At 38.7% G+C, this 27,871-nt stretch overlaps 1 long non-coding RNA gene across 2 annotated transcripts in view; it reads right to left on the bottom strand.

Moving 5' to 3' along the window:
• Window positions 1-927: 927 nt before the first annotated feature.
• LOC138638439 (uncharacterized) overlaps window positions 928-27,871 on the bottom strand; it is a 27,259-nt gene continuing 315 nt past the window's right edge. Inside the window, exons 2-4 of one of the 2 annotated variants that reach the window (XR_011312502.1) lie at window positions 25,827-26,164; window positions 24,009-24,041; window positions 928-3,740 (exon numbers count right to left, since the gene is read on the bottom strand). This is a non-coding gene — a long non-coding RNA (uncharacterized lncRNA). Of the gene's footprint in view, window positions 3,741-24,008; window positions 24,042-25,826; window positions 27,752-27,871 lie in introns of those variants that run through there. The other variant, XR_011312501.1, reaches the window with a different exon arrangement.

The raw sequence follows: 27,871 nt of genomic DNA, 5'->3' as shown, positions 1-27,871 counted from the left end.
GAGGAATTTGCTAATATTATTATTATTACACCCACTACATATTGGAATAGGATCTTGGAGATGGGAATACCCCTTTAAGTCTAATGCTATGTGAGATTAAATAATTTATTGGGCCATTGACTTTCATGATTGGGCCTAAAGGAGAATACTGTTTTTGAAAATGTACTAGTTGCGTAGTTTCTAAATACATAAATTGTTATCTATTAAAAAAATAGTAAATTATATTAAGATGATAAAACTTTTGGGCATTGATGTCCAATATAGTAATATACTGGTCAAACAGTCTAAAAACTAAAAAAGCATATATTAAAAATGCCACAATACAATAGCAATATAATCAACTTAGCTGAAGCAATACTATGCAATTGACATAAAAATATTCATCATCAATATCCGCGTCAAGACGGGTTAAAACGCCCTGTAGGCCACAGGGTGTATAAATGAATCTATTGTAGCATGTCATACCTGGTACACGTCGAAATACATATCAACACAATGGATGTTAATGGTTAGCACCGTCTGAGATGATAGCTGAAAGTGGCTGAGGTTATTATAAGCTTATAATGATTGGGTAGTATGACCATGGTATTATCTAATGCTCAGGAGCTATCAAATGCTTAATTAGCTAAAAATCTTTATCCCATTTTTTACTAGTGGATAAGATAAGGAAATAATGGTCGGAGGCAGCCTTCCACCTTCCCTTTGCATGGATACCCACGCGTGTTGTCAGTGTAATTTAATATACTATATATCAAGAGTAGTCAGAGGCTGAGGTCTCATCAGGAACAATAGTTTTAATTACCTACTATATCACATATTCATTGTAAGACACTTAAATCGTTACCAAATACAGTAATGACTGAGCTCTAAACTCAAAATTGTCCCGTTGCCAATTTTTGTTTTTATAATTACTTAGTTTGATATATACAGTACATTTTTTTATTAGAATTTTTTGTTCTCCCTTTGCAAATTACATGTTTGTTAGGTTAAAGTAAATCAGTCAATGGCATTGTTCTTAACTCTTTGAAAAATGGTTTATTCAATATCATGCAGCACATTATGTAACATTTCACAAGTGGAATAAAAATTAGCACATTGGTCATTAAACAAGTTTCTTTCCCTTGTAAAATGTAACTTTATTCATATACTAAAGCGTTGGAAATATTAAAGTAATAAATAAAAAATTTGGAAAATCAGTCCAATTTTTACCCAATTTATTTTGTTTATAAAAATATATTATAAAAATAAGACATGGTTGGACATTGACAAAACATAACTGTGGTCATTTGGAAAAACTTAACGTTGATACTTTTAGATTTCTTTTGAATTTTTTTATGAGGCAAATTGACTATTCTAGATAATATGTGTGTTATTACAGGTTGAAAAATAGTTTCTAAGAATTACTTGATTCATTTTGGAAACATTTTTTTGGAATCCTCTTAGTGCCATCAAAATGCCAATTCTATATTTTTGGATGTCTTCAATATTTTTAATTAAATTTCTGCTTTCCATTGTACCTTTACATATTAGTTGGCTTGAAAATGTCCAAGGTGTCATAGATTAGTTGACAGATTGGTATTTTTTTTCGAACATTTGGTTGATTATTGTGATAAGAGATACCTACTCATCCTACTCTTCTAGAACATTGTATTAGCCATCAAATGTGTAAGTCTTTCATATATTATGACCATTATTTCTACATATACAAATATGAAATTCACCTATGTCCATCATGACCCATCTTTATACCCTTCTAGCCTACACTGAACCAAGGCTTCCATTATACAACCAAGGAGCCTGACATATAATAATATTTTTAAGGCACACCCTATTGATGATAGCCATGTCCACCAGGATGTTCAGCCACCATAGAAGCTGCTCAACGTTGGGGGTAAAACTCTATATCTATAATTGTAGATTTCAAGGGGTTTAATACTGTAAAATTTTGTCAGATTGGACTTTTTGAGAGATTGATATTATGACTTGGTGCCGGTCAGTCCAGGATGTTGAGTCCTTTAGACCATTAGACCTATAGATTGCAATATCCTTGGATTTCATGGCAACAATTTTTTTTACATTTTTGTTTTACAGGTTACATTAAACCAGCTTAATATTTTTCAAAAAATGCATTTTTTGTAGCATTCTCTGAATATCCGTGTGTTTTGCAATCGCATTTCAAATTACAGCTTAACCCTATTAACTGTTAGAAATTGAACCAAAATCAATGGAGTTAAATATCCTCTTGTTCCTATTTTGATTTGATTCCAGTAGGTCTTTCATTTTGGGCATTTACTAACTGCATAATCCCTTTACATAGGGGGTGGGATTAAAAGCCCAATCCCCTCAGCAGGCAGAGACCTCTGGTCAAATGTCGCTTCCATGGAGCGAAATAAAAAGTTTTCTTACAAAGCCATTCTAGTGTAAAACAAGTTAATTATACAGGGCTAAGTCAAACAGGGGCTGAAGACAGATTCTGTTTTTTTTTTTCTATCCTCCGCCGAGCTAGTCCAATTATCATAGAAAGGGATTTTAAAAAAAGACCTAAATAATTTAAACATAATATTTTTAACCTTTTTATTTAAGTTTCCTCAGTTTAAAATAGTTTTTTTTAACTAGACCATTTTCAAATTGTTTTGTTTTTCCATATTTTACAATTTCCAAAACTGAAATTAAATTCCCACTTAATAGATAAAGGAAATAGCCAGAATTAAAAAATACACATCCTTAAAATTAATTCTACAACCTCATGAAGGCCCATTAGGAAACTGAATAGAATTTTATTTCTCTTAGAATTCATTTTTTAAATATTTTCCCCCAATAGCCCATTTTTTCCCCATAGTTTACAGTTTTCTAAAAATTACATTTAATTCATAATTAAAAAGTAAAAAAAAAAATAAAACTCAATCTACAGCCTCAAGAATGCCCATATACATGATTGTCTAGGAAGCTTTAAACATATAATATTTTTAACTTTTTCCATACATTTCACTAGCCTAAATTAAGTTTTTCAAACTAGATCATTCATTTTTAAACAATTTTCCCCACAACCCATTTTTCCATATTTTACATTTTCCAAAAATGTAATTAAATTCTCAATGAAAAGATAAAAAATATCCACAATTAAAAAAAATATCCTAAATATTCAATCTTCAGCCTCCTGTAGGCCAATTTTCACAATTGTCTAGAAAACAATAATCCGATTAGATGGTTACGTAGGCCTCATGATGATCAGAATTTTTTTGTTCATTATGCCATCATAGATATCCATCCATTTTTATCCACATGGCATTTTTTGGACATTTTTATTTTTAAGTCCTGGTAAAGTCTTTCGTCCTATAGAATACCTGTTGGTAACTCAACCCACGAGGCACACGGAGGTCTTGATACAGTCCACAAGATGGTCATTGATATGTCATTATAGGTGACAGAAGATGGATGAGAAGGGTCCTACCTCCAGATTTAAGTTCCGGAAACAAATTAAGACTTAAAAATGTTTTGAGTTCTTCGATCCAAACTTTTTCTATCTGTAAGTTCCAGGTGGGTCTTCTGCTCAACATTGGTATAACAAGGCGCGTAATGGGGTTATTTTTACTTTCGGTTATCTAGCTTTATGAAGAATTGACAACACTCATACAGCTAGATAACCAAAGATAACAATTAACCCCTATTCATCCCATTAATGACGCCAGCCACTCTTACGGAGAATTCTTCTCCTCGGCAACATTCTTCTGTGCTGAATTCTAATTAGAAAATACAGATATTACTAACGGGCATGTTACAGCATTAATAACGATGTACCGATCAAAACAAAGACAAAAAAGCACATAAAAAAAAGCACCAAGCGTAAAATCAACGCAACAATCAAATACTAAAATATCAACATAAAGAAAATTCATTCAAATTACACAATGGTCCATACAGGGGAAAATATTCATTTCGAACACGCCCTAGATGAGGTCTGCGGCTACCTCCGCCAAACCTTGTGGTTTAATTACATACTGCCTCGTTAGTTAAATCAAGCGGTGAGAACATTCTTCGATTACATTACAAAAGAGACCTCACAATAGAGAATCTAAATCTCCTGTAAGACTCATTAATTAAAATTTGGTCGCTCTCCAGAGGCAACTGTAAAAAAAAATTGCAAAAAAAAATTAAGGCCAAAATTCAAAAATCCTTTCTTCTTCATTACGACAGACAGTTAGAAAAATCAGAAGAGAAGACAATGTATAGAATAGAATAGAGGAGAGTGGTGAGGCTTGGGTTTCCTTTTCACCTTGTCTCGAGGAGAAAATTCCCTGGGAATTATAGCAGAAGGTGATTATAATCTGAAATGTGAAAGCATGAAAAAAAAAGGCCCCGAGTATTCCTGGAAAGCAGAACGCAGGGGTAACATGTATCCAGAGATTCTTCTGCCTTGGTGGGTTTCTCCGTTCCTCCATAGCCCGGAGGTTGCACCTTGCAATGCTGCTACGCTGATGTATCGTCTGCTCTAGGGCTGTTAGTCCAATGCACGTCCATTCATTATTAACACACCCCTCCTTTGCTTGCATGCCATTGGTCAGAATCACTGTGATGTCAACAATCTGGACTGACTGGCAGATATTTTGTTTCATCAATGGGGCGTTTCAGGGGGATAGACTTAAAAACAATATCTGAATGTTGGACTGCACCATTTGCTACGGATTTTATACCCCTCCTTCTCTATTCTGTCTTATTGTCTCCTATACCAGCTTCATCTTGGTTGTAAGCTCTTTGGTCCAGCCTTCTATTCTTCATGTAACCCTTTACTGCCTGAACGGAACAGAAATATACATCATCGTTCTTCATGTTACTTAAAGAGAACCTGTAACCAAGTGAAAAAAGGCTAGATTTTTCTCTTATTTTATTCCTGGTGCTCCCCTGATTGTTCAATTTTTGTTTTTCTAAAATGTGCCATATGATTCCAGAGATATACGTCTTTTTGTTTGGTGCTTCTTTTTATGGTCTTTACTAAATAGGCATGGCCCACAGGATTCTCTAGGACATGTCCTTAAGATGCTCTGTATAATTACCCTGTGAGCAACACCCATTTGGCAAAGACCATGATAAGTAGCACTAAATAAAAAGGCCCATAATCTCTGGAACCGTATGGCGGAATTTAGAAAAACAAAAAATGGAACGGACTACTCAGAGGGGCAGCGAGAATAAAATAAAAAAAAAAACTGAGAACTTTTTATCTGTTGACTGGTCCTCTTTAAAGGAGCATTCCAATCTCAGTTTTTTATGGCATATCCAAAGCATGCTGACCCCCACTGAAGTGAATGGAGTAACCTGAGCATGTGCGGTCACCCCACCACCAAGGGTGCAAGACAGGGCCCTATTCTCATGACAGGCCCAGTCTTGCACTGGTGGGAATGATGGGGCAGTGCAGGCGCGACTTCCTGCATTTAGTTCTATGGGAGTTCTGCTTCACGAGCATGCTTGCTTTGAATATGCCTTTAATATTTCTGATTGGAATATCCTTTTAAAAGGCTTATCCCCAGCTTTATAAATGGCCATTGTTGGATAGTTAATAATTTTGCAATTTACTGCTTATTAAAATGTACAGCCATTCTTTAGATGTTAACAATTGTCTTTTGTTCATAGCTTGTTTCCTAGGAGATCGACCACCCCTCCTGTCTGGCTTGAAAGCAGTGCACTGAAGCTGGCTAGGATGAGGAGGTAACAGTGCTCTCCAGCAATACTGGCCAGCATCACAGCAATGCTTACAAGCTTAATAGAAAAAAATAGCTTGTAAGTGCTGTGCATATTTTGTTGCCTAGCACAGGCGGTCTGTCTCCAAGGCAACAAGCTCTAGATAAAAGAAAAATGTTAATATCTGGAGAATAGATGAAAATGTTAATAATTTGTAAATTGCAAAATGATTAACTATCCAACAATGGCCATTTATAAAGCTGGGAATAAGACTTATAAAAGGATATTCCATTTAGAGATATTTAAGGCATATATTCGAAGCAAGCATGCTTGTGAAGCAGAACTCCCATAGAACTAAATGCAGGAAGTTGCGCCTGCACTGCCCCATCATTCCCACCAGTGCAATACTGGGCCCAATCCTGATTGTAGCTATGCCACAAATATCTAAAAGATGAATAGCCCTTAAAAACCCTCGCAGTCTACCAGATTGGATACATAACTGATACAACTATAGATCGTAGTGCTCAGGATGGGTACCATGGCAACCGACCTCCCCTGCTAGCTCTAGGTGTTTTTTTTCGAGTTGGGACATCAATATTGCCTCAAGCAATTTTCCACTGGAAATCTGCTTCTATCATGACCAAATGTATATGAATATATGCTATTATCTATCCATCCATCTATCTATCTATCTATCTATCTATCTATCTATCTATCTATCTATCTATCTATCTATCTATTATCTTTCTATCTATCTATCTATCTATCTATTATCTTTCTATCTATCTATCTATCTATCTATCTATCTATCTATCTATCTTTCCATCTATCTATTATCTATATATCTATCATCTATCTATTATCTAGCTATTATCTATCTATCTATCCATCTATCTATTATCTAGCTATTATTTATTATATATCTATCATCTGTCTAGCTATCTATTATCTATCTATTATATATTATAGATCTGTCATCTACTATCATTATTTATTTACTGTCTTTATCTTTCTAGCTATATATATATATATCATCTATCTAGCTATTATCTATCTATTATCTATCTGTTATTTATCTATTATCTATTATCTATCTAGCTAATATATATCTATTATCTATAATCTATCTAGCTATTGTCTTTCTATATATCTATAATAATATAATAATAATTTTTATTTATATAGCGCCAACATATTCCGCAGCGCTTTACAAATTATAGAGGGGACTTGTACATACAATAGACATTACAGCATAACAGAAATACAGTTCAAAACAGATACCAAGAGGAGTGAGGGCCCTGCTCGTAAGCTTACAAACTATGAGGAAAAGGGGAGACACGAGAGGTGGATGGTAACAATTGCTATAGTTATTCGGACCAGCCATAGTGTAAGGCTTGGGTGTTCATGTAAAGCTGCATGAACCAGTTAATTAATTTTTTTTTTTTTTTTTTTTAATATAGGCCACACAGGGATCGTTAGGTTAATGCATTGAGGCGGTAGGCCAGTCTGAACAAATGAGTTTTTAGGGCACGCTTAAAACTGTGGGGATTGGGGATTAATCGTATTATCCTAGGTAGTGCATTCCAAAGAATCGGCGCAGCACGTGTAAAGTCTTGGAGACGGGAGTGGGAGGTTCTGATTATTGAGGATGCTAACCTGAGGTCATCAGCGGAGCGGAGGGCACGGGTAGGGTGGTAGACTGAGACCAGAGAGGAGATGTAGGGTGGTGCTGAGCCATGGAGTGCTTTGTGGATGAGGGTAGTAGTTTTGTACTGGATTCTTGAGTGGATGGGTAACCAGTGTAATGACTGGCACAAGGTAGAGGCATCGGTGTAACGGTTGGTGAGGAATATGATCCTGGCAGCAGCATTCAGGACAGATTGGAGCGGGGAGAGTTTGGTAAGAGGGAGGCCGATTAGTAGAGAGTTACAATAGTCCAGACGAGAATGAATAAGTGAAACAGTAAGAGTTTTTGCAGAGTCGAAAGTAAGAAAAGGGCGAATTCTAGAAATGTTTTTGAGATGCAGGTAAGAAGAGCGAGCCAGTGATCGGATGTGGGGGGTGAATGAAAGGTCAGAATCAAGGATGACCCCAAGGCAGCGGGCATGTTGCTTTGGAGTAATGGTGGAACCGCACACGGAGATGGCAATGTCAGGCAAAGGTAGGTTAGTAGAGGGAGAAAACACGAGGAGTTCAGTTTTTGACAGGTTTAGTTTCAGATAGAGGGAGGACATGATGCTAGAGACAGCGGTAAGACAATCACTGGTGTTTTCTAATAAGGCAGGCGTGAGATCAGGAGAAGAAGTGTATAGTTGGGTGTCGTCAGCATAGAGATGGTACTGGAAGCCAAATCTACTGATTGTTTGTCCAATAGGGGCAGTATACAAAGAGAAGAGGAGGGGGCCTAGGACTGATCCTTGAGGAACCCCAACAGTAAGGGGAAGGTGAGAGGAGGAGGAACCAGCGAAACATACAGTGAAGGATCGGTCAGAGAGATAGGAGGAGAACCAGGAGAGAACGGTGTCCTTGAGGCCGATGGAGCGGAGCATAGTGAGGAGGAGCTGATGATCCACAGTGTCAAATGCTGCAGAGAGATCCAAGAGAATTAGCATGGAGTAGTGACCATTAGATTTAGCTGTTAGTAGGTCATTAGAGACTTTAGTGAGGGCAGTTTCAGTAGAGTGTAAAGAGCGGAAACCAGATTGAAGAGGGTCGAGAAGAGAGTTATCTGAGAGATAGCGGGTAAGACGGGAGTGGACCAGGCGTTCGAGGAGTTTAGAGATGAATGGAAGATTAGAGACAGGTCTATAATTAGCGGCACAGTTTTGGTCGAGGGATGGTTTTTTAAGTAATGGATGTATGATGGCATGCTTAAATGAGGAGGGAAAAATACCGGAAGTGAGGGAAAGGTTGAATATTTTTGTTAGGTGAGAGGTGACAGCCGGGGAAAGGGACTGGAGGAAATGTGACGGAATGGGGTCACTGGTGCAAGTGGTCGGGCGAGAAGATGCAAGGAGCCTGCTTACTTCTTCTTCTGTAACTGGTATCTATCAATTATCCATATATCTATCTTTCCATCTATCTATTATCTATATATTATCTATCATCTATCTATTATCTATCTATCAACCTATCTATTATCTATCATCTATCTATTATCTATCTATCAACCTATCTATTATCTATCTTTCTATTATCCATCTATCTTTCCATCTATCTATTATATATATATATATATATCTATTATCTATCCATTATCTATCTATTATCTACTATCTATCTATCTATCTATCTATCTATCTATCTATCTATCTATCTATCTATCTATCATTATCTCAAAGAATATGGAGTGCTGCCTGTTTTTGTGAAGCATATGGACTAAAAGCAACCAGTGGACTGGTTGTCTGGGGGCCCTGCACCCGAAGATAAGTAAAGGATTTGTGCTGTTCCATTCTTATACTACTATCTATCTATCTATCTATCTATCTATCTATCTATCTATCTATCTATCTATCTATCTGTCTATTATCTATCTATCTATCTATCTATCTGTCTATTATCTATCTATCTATCTATCTATCTATCTATCTATCTATCTATCTATTATCTATCTATCTATCTATCTATCTATCTATCTGTCTATTATCTATCTATCTATTATCTATCTATCTGTCTATTATCTATCTATCTATCTATCTATCTATTATCTATCTGTCTATTATCTATCTATCTATTATCTATCTATCTATCTATCTGTCTATTATCTATCTATCTATCTATCTATCTATCTATCTATCTATCTATCTATTATCTATCTATCTATCTATCTGTCTATTATCTATCTATCTATCTATCTATTATCTTTCTATCTATATATCTATCTATTATCCATCTATCTATCTTTCCATCTATCTATCTATCTATCTATCTATCTATCTATCTATCTATCTATTATCTATCTATCTATCTGTCTATTATCTATCTATCTATCTATCTATCTATCTTTCTATCTATATATCTATCTATTATCCATCTATCTATCTTTCCATCTATGTATTATCTATCTATCTATCTATCTGTCTATTATCTATCTATCTATCTATCTATCTATCTATTATCTTTCTATCTATATATCTATCTATTATCCATCTATCTATCTTTCCATCTATCTATTATCTATCTATTATCTATTATCACTTATCTATCTATATCTATCTAATTTACTTCTATTCTCTTCCTAAACTTCATAAAAAAACCACAAAAAGAGGACTAAAAATCGTCCAAAAATTCAAGATTTAATACAGCACAAAGGGACTGCAGTGCTTACCTGTCCAGATCTCTGAACTAGTGCACTCCCAGGATGGAGCAAACCCATATAATAAAGATGGCGGCAACACAGGTGCAAAATACTGATGAGACAACCACTCACAACCTGCCAACTCATGGAGAGGGTGATTATTTGTATAGGGGCTTGTATAGGGTGATGGTCATTTTTGGCCTTGTAAACTAGGGTGTCTGCCCTCTTGCGATGCATTTAGAGGGTGTTGGGCAGCCCGCCTGATCTAATAGTATGGCTGTAAACGAGACACTGTGCACCACCTGTGTGAGACCAGTGCCCTATACAAGCCTCTTTTGTGCAATCTAATAATAAGCAATCATCCCCCCATGAGTTGGCAGGTTGTGAGTGGTGGCCTCATCATTATTTTGCGCCTGTATTGCCGCCATCTTTATTACATGGGTTTGCTGCATCCTTGGAGTGCACTAGTTCAGAGACCTGGGCAGGTAAGCACTGCTGTCACTTTGTGCTGTATTAACCCTCTTTTCCTAACCTCCTTTTCAACATCACACTTGAATTTTCTGAATTTTCTCCCAGCTATTGGGAGACATATTTTGTGTGATTCTTGGGATATAGAACATGTAGTCACGAATGTATAGAATATTCCATAACATGAATGCATTATATGAACTGTTTCTTGTTAGTGATCTGCATTATGTATGTGTTGAGGATCATCTATGTATCTCTTTATATATGTGCAAGTAGCCCTCACAATCAGAAACCTATTCGTCCCTGTATAATATAGGCCGACGGATATCTGAGGTAATCATTATGGGGAATATCATGTAGGATATATTTTGGAAACACTCACAGCTCTAAGGATGCAAAATGAGGCGGCTCACTGTGCCACCCCTCCATCTACAGTAGAGGAGAAGCCACAGTGCTGGAGCCGCCTCAGAACAACACTGAATACAGGTCCTTCTAAAAAAATTAGCATATAGTGTTAAATTTCATTATTTACCATAATGTAACGATTACAATTAAACTTTCATATATTATAGATTCATTATCCACCAACTGAAATTTGTCAGGTCTTTTATTGTTTTAATACTGATGATTTTGGCATACAACTCCTGATAACCCAAAAAACCTGTCTCAATAAATTAGCATATCAAGAAAAGGTTCTCTAAACGACCTATTACCCTAATCTTCTGAATCAACTAATTAACTCTAAACACATGCAAAAGATACCTGAGGCTTTTATAAACTCCCTGCCTGGTTCATTACTCAAAACCCCCATCATGGGTAAGACTAGCGACCTGACAGATGTCAAGAAGGCCATCATTGACACCCTCAAGCAAGAGGGTAAGACCCAGAAAGAAATTTCTCAACAAATAGGCTGTTCCCAGAGTGCTGTATCAAGGCACCTCAATGGTAAGTCTGTTGGAAGGAAACAATGTGGCAGAAAACGCTGTACAACGAGAAGAGGAGACCGGACCCTGAGGAAGATTGTGGAGAAGGACCGATTCCAGACCTTGGGGAACCTGAGGAAGCAGTGGACTGAGTCTGGTGTGGAAACATCCAGAGCCACCGTGCACAGGCGTGTGCAGGAAATGGGCTACAGGTGCCGCATTCCCCAGGTAAAGCCACTTTTGAACCATAAACAGCGGCAGAGGCGCCTGACCTGGACTACAGAGAAGCAGCACTGGACTGTTGCTAAGTGGTCCCAAGTACTTTTTTCTGATGAAAGCAAATTTTGCATGTCTTTCGGAAATCAAGGTGCCAGAGTCTGGAAGAAGACTGGGGAGAAGGAAATGCCAAAATGCCTGAAGTCCAGTGTCAAGTACCCACAGTCAGTGATGGTGTGGGGTGCCATGTCAGCTGCTGGTGTTGGTCCACTGTGTTTCATCAAGGGCAGGGTCAATGCAGCAAGCTATCAGGAGATTTTGGAGCACTTCATGCTTCCATCGGCTGAAATGCTTTATGGAGATGAAGATTTCATTTTTCAGCACGACCTGGCACCTGCTCACAGTGCCAAAACCACGGGTAAATGGTTTACTGACCATGGTATTACTGTGCTCAATTGGCCTGCCAACTCTCCTGACCTGAACCCCATAGAGAATCTGTGGGATATTGTGAAGAGAAAGTTGAGAGACGCAAGACCCAACACTCTGGATGAGCTTAAGGCCGCTATTGAAGCATCCTGGGCCTCCATAACATCTCAGCAGTGTCACAGGCTGATTGCCTCCATGCCACGCCGCATTGAAGCAGTCATTTATGCCAAAGGATTCCCGACCAAGTATTGAGTGCATAACTGAACATTATTATTTGTTGGTTTTTTTGTTTGTTATTAAAAAACACTTTTATTTGATTGGATGGGTGAAATATGCTAACTTATTGAGACAGGTTTTTTGGGTTATCAGGAGTTGTATGCCAAAATCATCAGTATTAAAACAATAAAAGAACTGACAAATTTCAGTTGGTGGATAATGAATCTATAATATATGAAAGTTTAATTGTAATCATTACATTATGGTAAATAATGAAATTTAACACTATATGCTAATTTTTTGAGAAGGACCTGTATGCTTACTACAAAAATACCTACTACCACAGTTTGTATATTCCACATCTCTTCATCTATCTACTAGACATCTTTCCGTATATATCTCTTTATCTATAATTATAACAGTTATCTATTATCTATCTATCTACCTATCTTATCTATCAATTATCTATTATCTATTAATATATTATCTACTATCTGCTATCTATTATCTATCTATCTATCTATCTATCTATCATCTATCTATCTATCTATCTATCTATCATCTATCTATTATCTATTTATCTATTATCTCTCATCTATCTATTATCTATCTATCGATCTTATCTATCTTTCCATCTATCTTATCTATCTATTATCTATCTATTATCTATCTATCCAATAACTATCTACCTCTCATATATGAATATTGTCCATACTCTTGCCTATTCCATAGCTCCCATATTCCAAACAGTAACAGCTTTATATTAAATTATTTTCTATATGATTTACGATTACTTGACATCTGCCAGTATAATACACCATCTTATATATTTCCAATAAAAATCACCATAATGCAAACTTCATGCAGCAAAAAAAATGATAATAAATACCAAAACCTCTAGGACAATATCACCAGGGATATGTATTCATGTGTAATCATCACATATAGCTGTATGTACCTGTATAAATGTGGCTGTATGTACCTGTGTGTACGTGGCTGTATGTACCTGTGTGTATATGACTGTATGTACCTGTGTGTATGTGGCTGTATGTACCTGGGTATATGTGGCTGTATGTACCTGTATGTATGTGGCTGTATGCACCTGTGTGTATGTGGCTGTATGTACCTGTGTGTATGTGGCTGTATGCACCTGTGTGTATGTGGCTGTATGTACCTGGGTATATGTGGCTGTATGTACCTGTGTGTATGTGGCTGTATGTACCTGGGTATATGTGGCTGTATGTACCTGTATGTATGTGGCTGTATGTACCTGTGTGTATGTGGCTGTATGTACCTGTGTGTATGTGGCTGTATGTACCTGGGTGTATGTGGCTGTATGTACCTGTGTGTATGTGGCTGTATGTACTTGTGTGTATGAGGCTGTTTGTACCTGTGTGTATGTGGCTGTTTGTACCTGTGTGTATGTGGCTGTATGTACCTGTGTGTATGTGGCTGTATGTCCCTGTGTGTATATGGCTGTATGTACCTGTGTGCATGTGGCTGTACGTACCTGTGTGTATGTGGCTGTATGTACCTGTGTGTATGTGGCTGTACGTACCTGTGTGTATGTGGCTGTATGTACCTGTGTGCATGTGGCTGTATGTATATGAGTGTATGTGGCTGTATGTACCTGTGTGTATGTGGCTGTATGTACCTGTGTGTATGTGGCTGTATGTCCCTGTGTGTATATGGCTGTATGTACCTGTGTGCATGTGGCTGTACGTACCTGTGTGTATGTGGCTGTATGTACCTGTGTGTATGTGGCTGTACGTACCTTGTGTATGTGGCTGTATGTACCTGTGTGCATGTGGCTGTATGTATATGAGTGTATGTGGCTGTATGTACCTGTGTGTATGTGGCTGTATGTACCTGTGTGTATGTGGCTGTATGTACCTGGGTATATGTGGCTGTATGTACCTGCATGTATGTGGCTGCATGTACCTGTGTGTATGTGGCTGCATGTACATGTGTGTATGTGTCTGTATGTACCTGTGTGTATGTGGCTGTATGTACCTGTGTGTATGTGGCTGTATGTACCTCTGTTTATGTGGCTGTATGTGGCTGTATGTCCCTGTGTGTATATGGCTGTATGTACCTGTGTGTATGTGGCTGTATGTATATGAGTGTATGTGGCTGTATGTACCTGTGTGTATGTGGCTGTACGTACCTGTGTGTATGTGGCTGTATGCACCTGTGCGTATGTGGCTCTATGTACCTGTGTGTATGTGGCTGTATGTACCTGGGTATATGTGGTTGTATGTACCTGCATGTATGTGGCTGTATGTACCTGTGTGTATGTGGCTGCATGTACATGTGTGTATGTGTCTGTATGTACCTCTATGTACAGTATGTGGCTGTATGTACCTGTGTGTATGTGGCTGTATGTACCTGTGGGTATGTGGCTGTATGTACATGTGTGTATGTGGCTGTATATACCTGAGGGTATGTGGCTGTATGTACCTGTGTGTATGTGGCTGTATATACCTGTGTGTATGTCACTGTATGTACATGTATGTATGTGGCTGTATGTACCTCTATGTATGTGGCTGTATGTACCTGGGTGTATGTGGCTGTATGTACTTGTGTGTATGAGGCTGTTTGTACCTGTGTGTATGTGGTTGTATGTACCTGGGTGTATGTGGCTGTATGTCCCTGTGTGTATATGGCTGTATGTACCTGTGTGCATGTGGCTGTTTGTATATGAGTGTATGTGGCTGTATGTACCTGTGTGTATGTGGCTGTATGTACCTGTGTGTATGTGGCTGTATGCACCTGTGTGTATGTGGCTCTATGTACCTGTGTGTATGTGGCTCTATGTACTTGTGTGTATGTGGCTGTATGTCCCTGTGTGTATATGGCTGTATGTACCTGTGTGCATGTGGCTGTTTGTATATGAGTGTATGTGGCTGTATGTACCTGTGTGTATGTGGCTGTATGTACCTGTGTGTATGTGGCTGTATGCACCTGTGTGTATGTGGCTCTATGTACCTGTGTGTATGTGGCTCTATGTACCTGTGTGTATGTGGCTGTATGTCCCTGTGTGTATATGGCTGTATGTACCTGTGTGCATGTGGCTGTATGTACCTGTGTGTATGTGGCTGTATGTACCTGTGTGTATGTGGTAGTATGTACCTGTGGGTTTGTGACTATATGTATATGTGTGTATGTGGCTGTATGTACCTGTGTGTACCAGTGTGTGTATGTGGCTATATGTATCTGTGTGAATATGGCTGTATGTACGTGTGTATGTGGCTATATGCACATGTGTGTATGTGGCTGTATGTACGTGTGTATGTGGCTGTATGCACCTGTGTGTATGTGGCTGTATGTACCTCTGTTTATGTGGCTGTATGCACCTGTGTGTATGTGGCTGTGTGTACCTTGTGTGTATGTGGCTGTATGTACCTGTGTGTATGTGGCTGTATGTACCTGTGTGTATGTGGCTGTATGTACCTGTGTGTATGTGGCTGTATGCACCTGTGTGTATATGACTGTATGTACCTGTGTGTATGTGGCTGTATGTACCTGTGTGTATGTGGCTGTATGTACCTGTGTGTATGTGGCTGTATGTACCTGTATGTATGTGGCTGTATGCACCTGTGTGTATGTGGCTGTATGTACATGTGAGTATGTGGCTGTATGTACCTGTGTGTATGTGGCTGTACGTACCGGTTTGTATGTGGCTGTATGTACCTATGTGTATGTGGCTGTATATACCTGTGTGTATATGACTGTATGTACCTGTGTGTATGTGGCTGTATGTACCTGTGTGTATGTGGCTGTATGTACCTGTGTGTATGTGGCTGTATGTACCTGGGTATATGTGGCTGTATGTGGCTGTGTGCACCTGTGTGTATGTGGCTGTATGTACATGTGAGTATGTGGCTGTATGTACCTGTGTGTATGTGGCTGTACGTACCTGTTTGTATGTGGCTGTATGTACCTGTGTGTATGTGGCTGTATATACCTGTGTGTATATGACTGTATGTACCTGTGTGTATGTGGCTGTATGTACATGTGAGTATGTGGCTGTATGTACCTGTGTGTATGTGGCTGTATGTACCTGGGTATATGTGGCTGTATGTACCTGTATGTATGTGGCTGTATGTACCTGTGTGTATGTGGCTGTATGTACATGTGAGTATGTGGCTGTATGTACCTGTGTGTATGTGGCTCTATGTACCTGTATGTATGTGGCTGTATGCACCTGTGTGTATGTGGCTGTATGTACCTCTGTTTATGTGGCTGTATGCACCTGTGTGTATGTGGCTGTACGTATCAGGGTATATGTGACTGTATGTACCTGTATGTATGTGGCTGTATGTACCTGGGAATATGTGGCTGTATGTACCACGGTATATGTGACTGTATGTACCTGTATGTATGTGGCTGCATGTACCTCTGTTTATGTGGCTGTATGCACCTGTGTGTAGATGGCTGTATGTCCCTGTGTGTATGTGGCTGTATGTACATGTGTGTATGTGGCTGAATGTACCTGTGTGTATGTGGCAGTATGAACCTATGTGTATGTGGCTGTATATACCTGTGTGTATGTGGTTGTACGTACCTGTATGTACGTGGCTGTATGTACCTGTATGTATGTGGCTGTATGTATCTGTGTGTATGTGGCTGTACGTATCTGTGTGTGTATATGACTGTATGTACCTGTGTGTATGTGGCTATACGTACCTGTGTGTATGTGGCTGTATGTACCTGTGTGTATGTGGCTATATGTACCTGTGTGTATGTGGCTGTATGTACCTGTGTGTATGTGGCTGTATATACCTGTGTGTATATGACTGTATGTACCTGTGTGTATGTGACTGTATGTACCTGTGTGTATGTGGCTGTATATACTTGTGTGTATGAGGCTGTATGTACCCGTGGGTATGTGGCTGTATATACCTTTGTGTGTGTATGTGGCTGTATGTACCTGGGTATATGTGGCTGTATGTACCTGGGTATATGTGGCTGTATGTATCAGGGTATATGTGACTGTATGTACCTGTATGTATGTGGCTGTATGTACCTGTAGGTATGTGGCTGTATGTACCTGGGTATATGTGGCTGTATGTACCTGGGTATATGTGGCTGTATGTACCAGGGTATATGTGACTGTATGTACCTGTATGTATGTGGCTGTATGTACCTGTGGGTATGTGGCTGTATGTACCTCTGTTAATGTGGCTGTATGCACCTGTGTGTAGATGGCTGTATGTCCTCGTGTGTATTTGGCTGTATGTACGTGTGTGTATGTGGCTGTATGTACCTGTGTGTATGTGGCAGTATGAACCTATGTGTATGTGGCTGTATATACCTGTGTGTATGTGGTTGTACGTACCTGTATGTATGTGGCTGTATGTACTTGTATGTATGTGGCTGTATGTATCTGTGTGTATGTGGCTGTACGTTCCTGTGTGTGTATGTGGCTGTATGTACCTGTGTGTATGTGGCTGTATGTACCTGTGTGTATGTGGCTGTATGAACCTGGGTATATGTGGCTGTATGTACCTGGGTATGTGTGACTGTATGTACCTGTATGTATGTGGGGGTATGTACCTGTGGGTATGTGGCTGTATGTACTTCTGTTTATGTGGCTGTATGTACCTGTGTGTATGTGGCTGTATGTACCTGTGTGTACCTGTGTGTGTGTATGTGGCTATATGTACCTGTGTGTATGTGGCTATATGTACCTGTGTGTATGTAGCTGTATGCACCTGTGTGTATGTGGCTGTATGTACCTGTGTGTATGTGGCTGTATATACCTGTGTGTATGTGGCTATATGTACCTGTGTGTATGTGGCTATATGTACCTGTGTGTATGTAGCTGTATATACCTATGTGTATGTGGCTGTATGTACCTGTGTGTATGTGTCTGTATGTACATGTGAGTATGTGGCTGTATGTACCTGTGTGTATGTGACTGTATGTACCTGTGTGTATGTGGCTGTATGTACCTGTGTGTACCTGTGTGTGTATGTGGCTGTATGCACCTGTGTGTGTATGTGGCTGTATGCACCTGTGTGTGTATGTGGCTGTATGTACCTGTGTGTGTATGTGGCTGTATGCACCTGTGTGTGTATGTGGCTGTATGTACCTGTGTGTATGTGGCTGTAGGTACCTGTGAGTGTATGTGGCTGTATGTACCTGTGTGTATGTGGCTGTAGGTACCTGTGAGTGTATGTGGCTGTATGTACCTGGGTGTACCTGTGTGTGTATATGGCTGTATGCACCTGTGTGTGTATGTGGCTGTATGTACCTGTGTGTATGTGGCTGTAGGTACCTGTGTGTATGTGGCTGTAGGTACCTGTGAGTGTATGTGGCTGTATGTACCTGGGTGTACCTGTGTGTGTATATGGCTGTATGTACCTGTGTGTATGTGGCTGTATGTACCTGTGTGTATGTGGCTGTATGTACCTGTGTGTATGTGGCTGTATGCACCTGTGTGTATATGACTGTATGTACCTGTGTGTATGTGGCTGTATGTACCTGTGTGTATGTGGCTGTATGTACCTGTGTGTATGTGGCTGTATGTACCTGTATGTATGTGGCTGTATGCACCTGTGTGTATGTGGCTGTATGTACATGTGAGTATGTGGCTGTATGTACCTGTGTGTATGTGGCTGTACGTACCGGTTTGTATGTGGCTGTATGTACCTATGTGTATGTGGCTGTATATACCTGTGTGTATATGACTGTATGTACCTGTGTGTATGTGGCTGTATGTACCTGTGTGTATGTGGCTGTATGTACCTGTGTGTATGTGGCTGTATGTACCTGGGTATATGTGGCTGTATGTGGCTGTGTGCACCTGTGTGTATGTGGCTGTATGTACATGTGAGTATGTGGCTGTATGTACCTGTGTGTATGTGGCTGTACGTACCTGTTTGTATGTGGCTGTATGTACCTGTGTGTATGTGGCTGTATATACCTGTGTGTATATGACTGTATGTACCTGTGTGTATGTGGCTGTATGTACATGTGAGTATGTGGCTGTATGTACCTGTGTGTATGTGGCTGTATGTACCTGGGTATATGTGGCTGTATGTACCTGTATGTATGTGGCTGTATGTACCTGTGTGTATGTGGCTGTATGTACATGTGAGTATGTGGCTGTATGTACCTGTGTGTATGTGGCTCTATGTACCTGTATGTATGTGGCTGTATGCACCTGTGTGTATGTGGCTGTATGTACCTCTGTTTATGTGGCTGTATGCACCTGTGTGTATGTGGCTGTACGTATCAGGGTATATGTGACTGTATGTACCTGTATGTATGTGGCTGTATGTACCTGGGAATATGTGGCTGTATGTACCACGGTATATGTGACTGTATGTACCTGTATGTATGTGGCTGCATGTACCTCTGTTTATGTGGCTGTATGCACCTGTGTGTAGATGGCTGTATGTCCCTGTGTGTATGTGGCTGTATGTACATGTGTGTATGTGGCTGAATGTACCTGTGTGTATGTGGCAGTATGAACCTATGTGTATGTGGCTGTATATACCTGTGTGTATGTGGTTGTACGTACCTGTATGTACGTGGCTGTATGTACCTGTATGTATGTGGCTGTATGTATCTGTGTGTATGTGGCTGTACGTATCTGTGTGTGTATATGGCTGTATGTACCTGTGTGTATGTGGCTATACGTACCTGTGTGTATGTGGCTGTATGTACCTGTGTGTATGTGGCTATATGTACCTGTGTGTATGTGGCTGTATGTACCTGTGTGTATGTGGCTGTATATACCTGTGTGTATATGACTGTATGTACCTGTGTGTATGTGACTGTATGTACCTGTGTGTATGTGGCTGTATATACTTGTGTGTATGAGGCTGTATGTACCCGTGGGTATGTGGCTGTATATACCTTTGTGTGTGTATGTGGCTGTATGTACCTGGGTATATGTGGCTGTATGTACCTGGGTATATGTGGCTGTATGTATCAGGGTATATGTGACTGTATGTACCTGTATGTATGTGGCTGTATGTACCTGTAGGTATGTGGCTGTATGTACCTGGGTATATGTGGCTGTATGTACCTGGGTATATGTGGCTGTATGTACCAGGGTATATGTGACTGTATGTACCTGTATGTATGTGGCTGTATGTACCTGTGGGTATGTGGCTGTATGTACCTCTGTTAATGTGGCTGTATGCACCTGTGTGTAGATGGCTGTATGTCCTCGTGTGTATTTGGCTGTATGTACGTGTGTGTATGTGGCTGTATGTACCTGTGTGTATGTGGCAGTATGAACCTATGTGTATGTGGCTGTATATACCTGTGTGTATGTGGTTGTACGTACCTGTATGTATGTGGCTGTATGTACTTGTATGTATGTGGCTGTATGTATCTGTGTGTATGTGGCTGTACGTTCCTGTGTGTGTATGTGGCTGTATGTACCTGTGTGTATGTGGCTGTATGTACCTGTGTGTATGTGGCTGTATGAACCTGGGTATATGTGGCTGTATGTACCTGGGTATGTGTGACTGTATGTACCTGTATGTATGTGGGGGTATGTACCTGTGGGTATGTGGCTGTATGTACTTCTGTTTATGTGGCTGTATGTACTTGTGTGTATGTGGCTGTATGTACCTGTGTGTACCTGTGTGTGTGTATGTGGCTATATGTACCTGTGTGTATGTGGCTATATGTACCTGTGTGTATGTAGCTGTATGCACCTGTGTGTATGTGGCTGTATGTACCTGTGTGTATGTGGCTGTATATACCTGTGTGTATGTGGCTATATGTACCTGTGTGTATGTGGCTATATGTACCTGTGTGTATGTAGCTGTATATACCTATGTGTATGTGGCTGTATGTACCTGTGTGTATGTGTCTGTATGTACATGTGAGTATGTGGCTGTATGTACCTGTGTGTATGTGACTGTATGTACCTGTGTGTATGTGGCTGTATGTACCTGTGTGTACCTGTGTGTGTATGTGGCTGTATGCACCTGTGTGTGTATGTGGCTGTATGCACCTGTGTGTGTATGTGGCTGTATGTACCTGTGTGTGTATGTGGCTGTATGCACCTGTGTGTGTATGTGGCTGTATGTACCTGTGTGTATGTGGCTGTAGGTACCTGTGAGTGTATGTGGCTGTATGTACCTGTGTGTATGTGGCTGTAGGTACCTGTGAGTGTATGTGGCTGTATGTACCTGGGTGTACCTGTGTGTGTATATGGCTGTATGCACCTGTGTGTGTATGTGGCTGTATGTACCTGTGTGTATGTGGCTGTAGGTACCTGTGTGTATGTGGCTGTAGGTACCTGTGAGTGTATGTGGCTGTATGTACCTGGGTGTACCTGTGTGTGTATATGGCTGTATGCACCTGTGTGTATGTGGCTGTATGCACCTGTGTGTATGTGGCTGTGTGTATCTGTGTGTCTATGTGGCTGTATATACCTGTGTGTGTGTATGTGGCTGTATGTACTTGTGTGTGTGTATGTGGCTGTATATACCTGTGTGTGTGTATGTGGCTGTATGTACTTGTGTGTGTGTATGTGGCTGTATATACCTGTGTGTGTGTATGTGGCTGTATGTACGTGTGTGTGTGTGTGTACTTGTGTGTGTGTGTATGTGTGTGTGTCTGTATGTACCTGTGTGTATGTGGCTTTGTTTGTGTGTGTGGCTGTATGTACCTGTGTGTATGTGGCTGTACACACTGTATACACCCTGTTTATATTGCATAAATATACATTGTAGAGCTCTTTGTATACTTTTATAGCCGGATCTGCTCCTCTGCTATTATCCAGTAATGTCAGACGCGTTGATGTTGGGCTCCATTGTGCTCCGCCACATAGTGCCCTCCCCTGCTTTATAATACTGTATATTAGCTGCTCTATGTAATTACAGTCTGGGAGCTCCACCTCCCAGGATTCACTTTCTCTCCTTTGCTTGTTAGCACGATTGTTTGTGAATATTTTCCTTTTACATTACAGTCTTGTCCTCTAAGTTTGTGAAGAGACAGATAGATTAATAGATAGAAGATAGATATGATAAATAAATATGATAGACAGATGAATAGATTGATATGAGACATGGGTGGATGGCTAGATAGAAGATAATAGATAGTAGATTGATAGATAAATAGATAATATATAATAGATAGATATAGATAGCAGATAATAGATATGGATAAATAATAGATAGATAGATGATTGAATAGATAGTAGATAATAGATAGATAGATAGATAGATGATTGATAATAGACAGATAAATAGATAATAGATAGATGATAGATAGATATGAGAGACAGCTATGTATCGTGGCACAGGTGCTCATCTTTCAGGCCTCAGCATGCTACATGTAACTGGTGTGTGGTCTTCATCTATGGGGTCTACGCCCTTTTTTAGGCCGTAACTTCGGTTGTCCAGGACCGGATGTTAAACAGTTCATTAAGGGTGATCGCCACTTGGAAATAAACAGTTTTTTAGTTAACATTAACTTGTTTTCTGGATTATGTAGAATGGATAGCAGGTGCCTACGTCTACGTCACCAGTGAGTCCTTTACAATACGGAGCACCTTCACATGGGTTCTCTCTACCTCTTCCAAACTTACTTGTTTCTGCCTCAAGTTCCTCACAACCCAACACTGTACTAGAGCCCGGTAAGTGAGAGTCCTATCCTCAACCCATGGTTCCACGCTCTCCTCTCCCTTACGGGAACTGGTGTGCTTTTAGCTTCTATTTAGCTTCTCTGCTTGCTGACACCTGAGAACTACCGTTACCTCTCTGGCGATCTCAGGCCATACTGCTAAGCGTTCTGTCCCAGGACCCGTTTCTGGTACTTCACTCTGTCCTTTGATAACTTTTCTTCCTTTACTGCCGATGTTGGTATCCACTGCTTTGATCTCTACTCAGGGAGACCCATGTCAAGGTGGCCCTGATCACTAGTCAGACCTTGGGTCAGCTTCTGTGGCACACTGGACCCTATATGTCTTCCTGACAGGAAACTATCTCTCTTTTCCTTCACTTTAGCCCCTCCCACTCTGGACTAGTCCCAATCATTAACCCTAACTCTCCATACTGTTAGGGCAGAACGCAACACTATCACATATAACGCATGTCCCAGTACACATTACACATTAAAATATACTGCAACGACACATGTGCCTTCAAGAGGAAAGTGGGCAGTATGTCCATCTCCTTACAGATAGACAGACAGATAGATATGAGATAGATAGATATGAAAAATAAATAAAGATGATAGTTGACTGAGAGATATATAGATAAATATATATGCTTCACAGAATTCGTTAGATTGATACTGGATCTAGAGATATATAGATAGATAATAGATAGATAGATAGATAGATAATAGATAGATAGATAGATAGATAGATAATAGACAGATGATAGACGATAGACAGATAGAGAATAGATAGATAGATAATAGATAAATAATAGATATATAATAGATAGATGATAGATAATAGATAGATAGATGAGAGATAGATAATAGATAGATAATAGATGACAGATAGATAGATAGATAGATAGATAGATAGATAGATAGATAATATAGAGATAGATAGATAGATAGATAGATAATAGATAACAGATAGATAATAGATAGATAATAGATAAATAATAGATAGATGATAGACAATAGATTATAGATTGATAAGAGATAGATAGGTAGATTCTGGATACCTGTAGTTTATGGTTTGTCGGTGTGACTTTGCTTAATATTTATAATAAAATAATAAAATAGTATAAATATTACTCCAAGTACAAAGAATATATTGTAGACAAAATCATGTAACAGAATTGAAGCTTTCATACCTTTTTGCTCTTGAATTGCCCCCTCTTGTGTCTCTAAAAAAGAAAATATGAAATACAATTATTTTTCAAAAAAATATAAGTTATATTTAAGAATGCAGCCATTGTAAGTTGGCAATATGCAGCCTGCGGCCTGTACCAGGGGCAAAAATCCCCCACCGAGCACATGCATCCACCATTAGGGTAACAGGGAATATTACGTTTGGACCAACATGTCGCTGAGGCCTGCTGATCAGATGGTGTAGTGTCTGATACACATCCAGCGCCACTGTACACGGGAACACTTTGATCTGGGATGCTTATTGCTTGTGTATCAATTATTGCATCTACTATAATCAATACACTAATATAATCTGTAACACAGGGGAATCGATGTGGGCAATTATCAACTCTACGTGTTACTATGAGCAGTGAGAGACAAATAATAGTATACGTCTAGGCCTGGCATCAAAAGTATCTATCTATCTATCTATCTATCTATCTATCTATCTATCTATTATCTATCTATCTATCTATCTATCTATCTATCTATCTATCTATCTATCTATTATCTATCTATCTATCTATCTATCTATCTATCTATTATCTATCTATCTATCTATTATCTATCCATTATCTATCTATCTACTGTATGTATTATCTATTATCTATCAATATATTATCTCTCTATTATCTATCTATCTATCATCTATCTATCTATTATCTATCTATCTATTTATAATCTATCTAATATCTATGTATGTATTATCTATCTATCTATCTATCTATCTATCTATCTATTATCTATCTATCTATCTATCTATCTATTATCTATCTATGTATTTATCTATCTATTATTTATCATCTATCTATTATCTATCTATTATCTCTCTATTTATTATCTATCTATCTATCTATCTATCTATCTGATATCTATCTATCTATCTATCTATCTATCTATGTATTATCTATCACTTTGACCTATAAAATTCTATAATAATTGTTACAAACTACAAAAATCCACAGCCAAATGTATTGATATAAACCTGATGTATAAAATATAAAGCATGCAGTTATTTCATCTTGCTCATCTTGGGCCCAATACCATTGCAAACCAATTCTGAGAAAATTATTATTTTTCTTATTTTTTTTTTTTTAAATACTAAGAATAATAATAATAAGAATTATAATAATTTTTTTTATGTATAAATAAAAATAGAAACATTTACACTTGGGAGTTTACATTCAATTCATTGGTAATTTTGTAATTTTTGACTGTTCTTTCTTATGTCAATTCATTCTCTCTTCTAAACAGAAATGTTCTTTTAATCATTTGGGTCACTTCAGTCTTACATAACCTGGCATATGAAAATGCAGAATAGGTATACCAGAAGTCACTGCTCATCTAGGCATTTTCATCCACATAATAGGGGGCCCATCGCTCCTGCACAATTCCACTTTGCCTCTCCCTCTCCCAATCCTGTTAAATTAAGATGCTGCGTGCTGGCACGGAAGATTATAATAAGAAGGGAGATGCCGTGACTGCTCATAATGCCGTACGGAGCTCTGGCTGCAGGGTTAAATCTCTGGTCATCGTGAATTTGTTTTTTTTTTGGCCTACAGCTAAGACGTGTCTACGAGAGATCTTGTTCCTTAAATTGTGCCGCTTGATCGTAACGTCATAACTCCTCTATAGATCAGTTAATTGTCATGTTTACAAATTGCAATACAAAAAAACAAAAAACAATTTTGTAAATCATGAATTTGTTTTCTTAAAGATTTAAATATAATTGAAAAACACCACTTAAAAAAAAATTCTAATAAAAAAAAAATATTACTCACCATGTAATCTCAGCATTTCGCCCCTGTGAATGCAGCAGTCTTCGAGATGCTAGCAAAATGAGCGTCTTCTCCGACATCCTACCCTCTTGTGGCAGTTGGTTGCATCTCCGAGTGACGTAAAAAGGTGCTATCCATTCAGGATTTTTCACCACGGCTTTTGAGGGGCCTGAGAATCCGTCCTTTTCTTTATGCCTATGTGCTTTGCTCTGCCTCCACAGCCTTTTTTTTTTTTTTTTTGCACCACAAGTCAGGTCTTCATGCCGAACGATTATGCAGCTCCATAGTAGACACAAATACCCCGCAATTATAGACTTCAAGAGCCTCTCCACCACCCGAAGCTCCCGGGCGAGAAAAAAAAATGAGTGAAAGACAATCATAGCGTGGCTCTTTTCACATAAATACTTCTTTCTCCTCTGGCTCCTCCTTGCATTCTTTTCAGTTTTGACCAAAGAAAATGTTGATTGGGGTATGACTGAACAAGGGGGAGTGGTAAGAAAGGAGAAGAAGGGGTGTGGGATGGCTTATGAACACCTAATAAAGTGCAGTCCCCTCCTCTTATACTTCACTTCACAAATTTAGAAATTCTACTCAATCTTCCTAGGTAGAAAAAAATAATAATTTTTAGACAAAAGATGATCAAATTCTTAGACTCTATTTTTTTTATACAAAATTAAATATGGCAAATTTTTCCCTTTACAAAATAAAAAATTTCAAATCGAAGTCACTTGTTATGACCATTATATACAATTTTTTTTAAACTTTACAGTCTGGTCAGCATGTTCTCTACAAATTATCCAAATTTGACAATTGCTGGACAGGAATTGTCCTCCTTGCACTTCCAGAAGTGTATAAATTGCCTTCTTCGTATGTTTTGCATCTACATTTTTTTTCTTTTACGTCTGGTTTCCAGGGCTCATTTTGAGACCGTCTTTGGAAGTTGGACTAATGGTCCGTAGAAAATGCACAATGAATTCACTTTTCTGTCTTCTTGCCTGGGAACTCAGTACGTCCTGAACTTGACAGGCAGTCTACTGAATGTTAATGAGATGTCTCAAGTTCATTGTCAAAAGGCCCTCGCAGACACCCTGTTCTCTCCCATAGACCAGCCTTCAATTCCAACGCTTGTTTTGTTCCACTGACTAAACCCTTGTGTGTGTTTTTTTAATGCATTTGAAGTACCCAGACTTCCATACCAGCATAATTAGCCAAGAAAATTTGCATGGCCAGTCCTTTCAGCTAAATAAACAATTCCCATACTTACGGCTTCAAAATAACAGCTTCTGCCAAATGGGTTCACCATATCTCCTGTGCTCTGATTGTGGATAGATTAAAGCAAAACATCTGAAATATATGGATTACTTTCACCTACTTTTTTTTACGACTTTCCAAAATTTTTCAATTTTTATTTTTGAAAAATTAGGATATTCTGCTTTTTATCATCCACCTCTACAAAATTGTCACCCCATGACTGCATGATTCCTTTTTTGGGGGATTTTCAGCTCTGATTCAAATATAGAATATAGGTGAGTCTGGTGATTTGTTTATAATATTGAAAACATTTTTAATTTTATAACTTTAAAAAAAAACTTAATTTGGTGTTTTTGTCACATCCTTGGCAAATAACGCAATTCTAAATCTTTATAGTTTTTCTTTTCTATGTTCCTATTATTGACTTTAAATTTAAAGCCTACAAATTATAAATTGGCAAATTTAAATTCTTCAAATTTTCTAAAAAATGTTATTTCTTATCATTTTCTTTTCCGTTTGTGGATATATTAATATTATTTTCTCACAAGTTGGATAATTTGAGCATCTTGCGTCTCTGTCTTTTGTTCAGACAAATCTTTTCATATTGTTAGCACTCCCTGGGAGCCGATTTAAGCACGCCTTCGATAAACCCACGTGACCTTCCCCCACCCCCCTTACACCACCTTGTTAAAAAAAAATGCTCATTAGCTGAAAGGAAGCTAAGAGGCATATAATTATAATTAACTACAGACACCTCTTGATTGCTTTCCCTTTTTTACCTAAAAAAAATCTATTTA

This window comes from Ranitomeya imitator, chromosome 1, assembly GCF_032444005.1.
Source record: "Ranitomeya imitator isolate aRanImi1 chromosome 1, aRanImi1.pri, whole genome shotgun sequence".
NCBI lineage: Eukaryota > Metazoa > Chordata > Amphibia > Anura > Dendrobatidae > Ranitomeya > Ranitomeya imitator.
The sequence above is the reverse complement of the archived record's forward strand: the minus strand, read 5'-3'. Positions and strand labels throughout refer to the sequence as shown.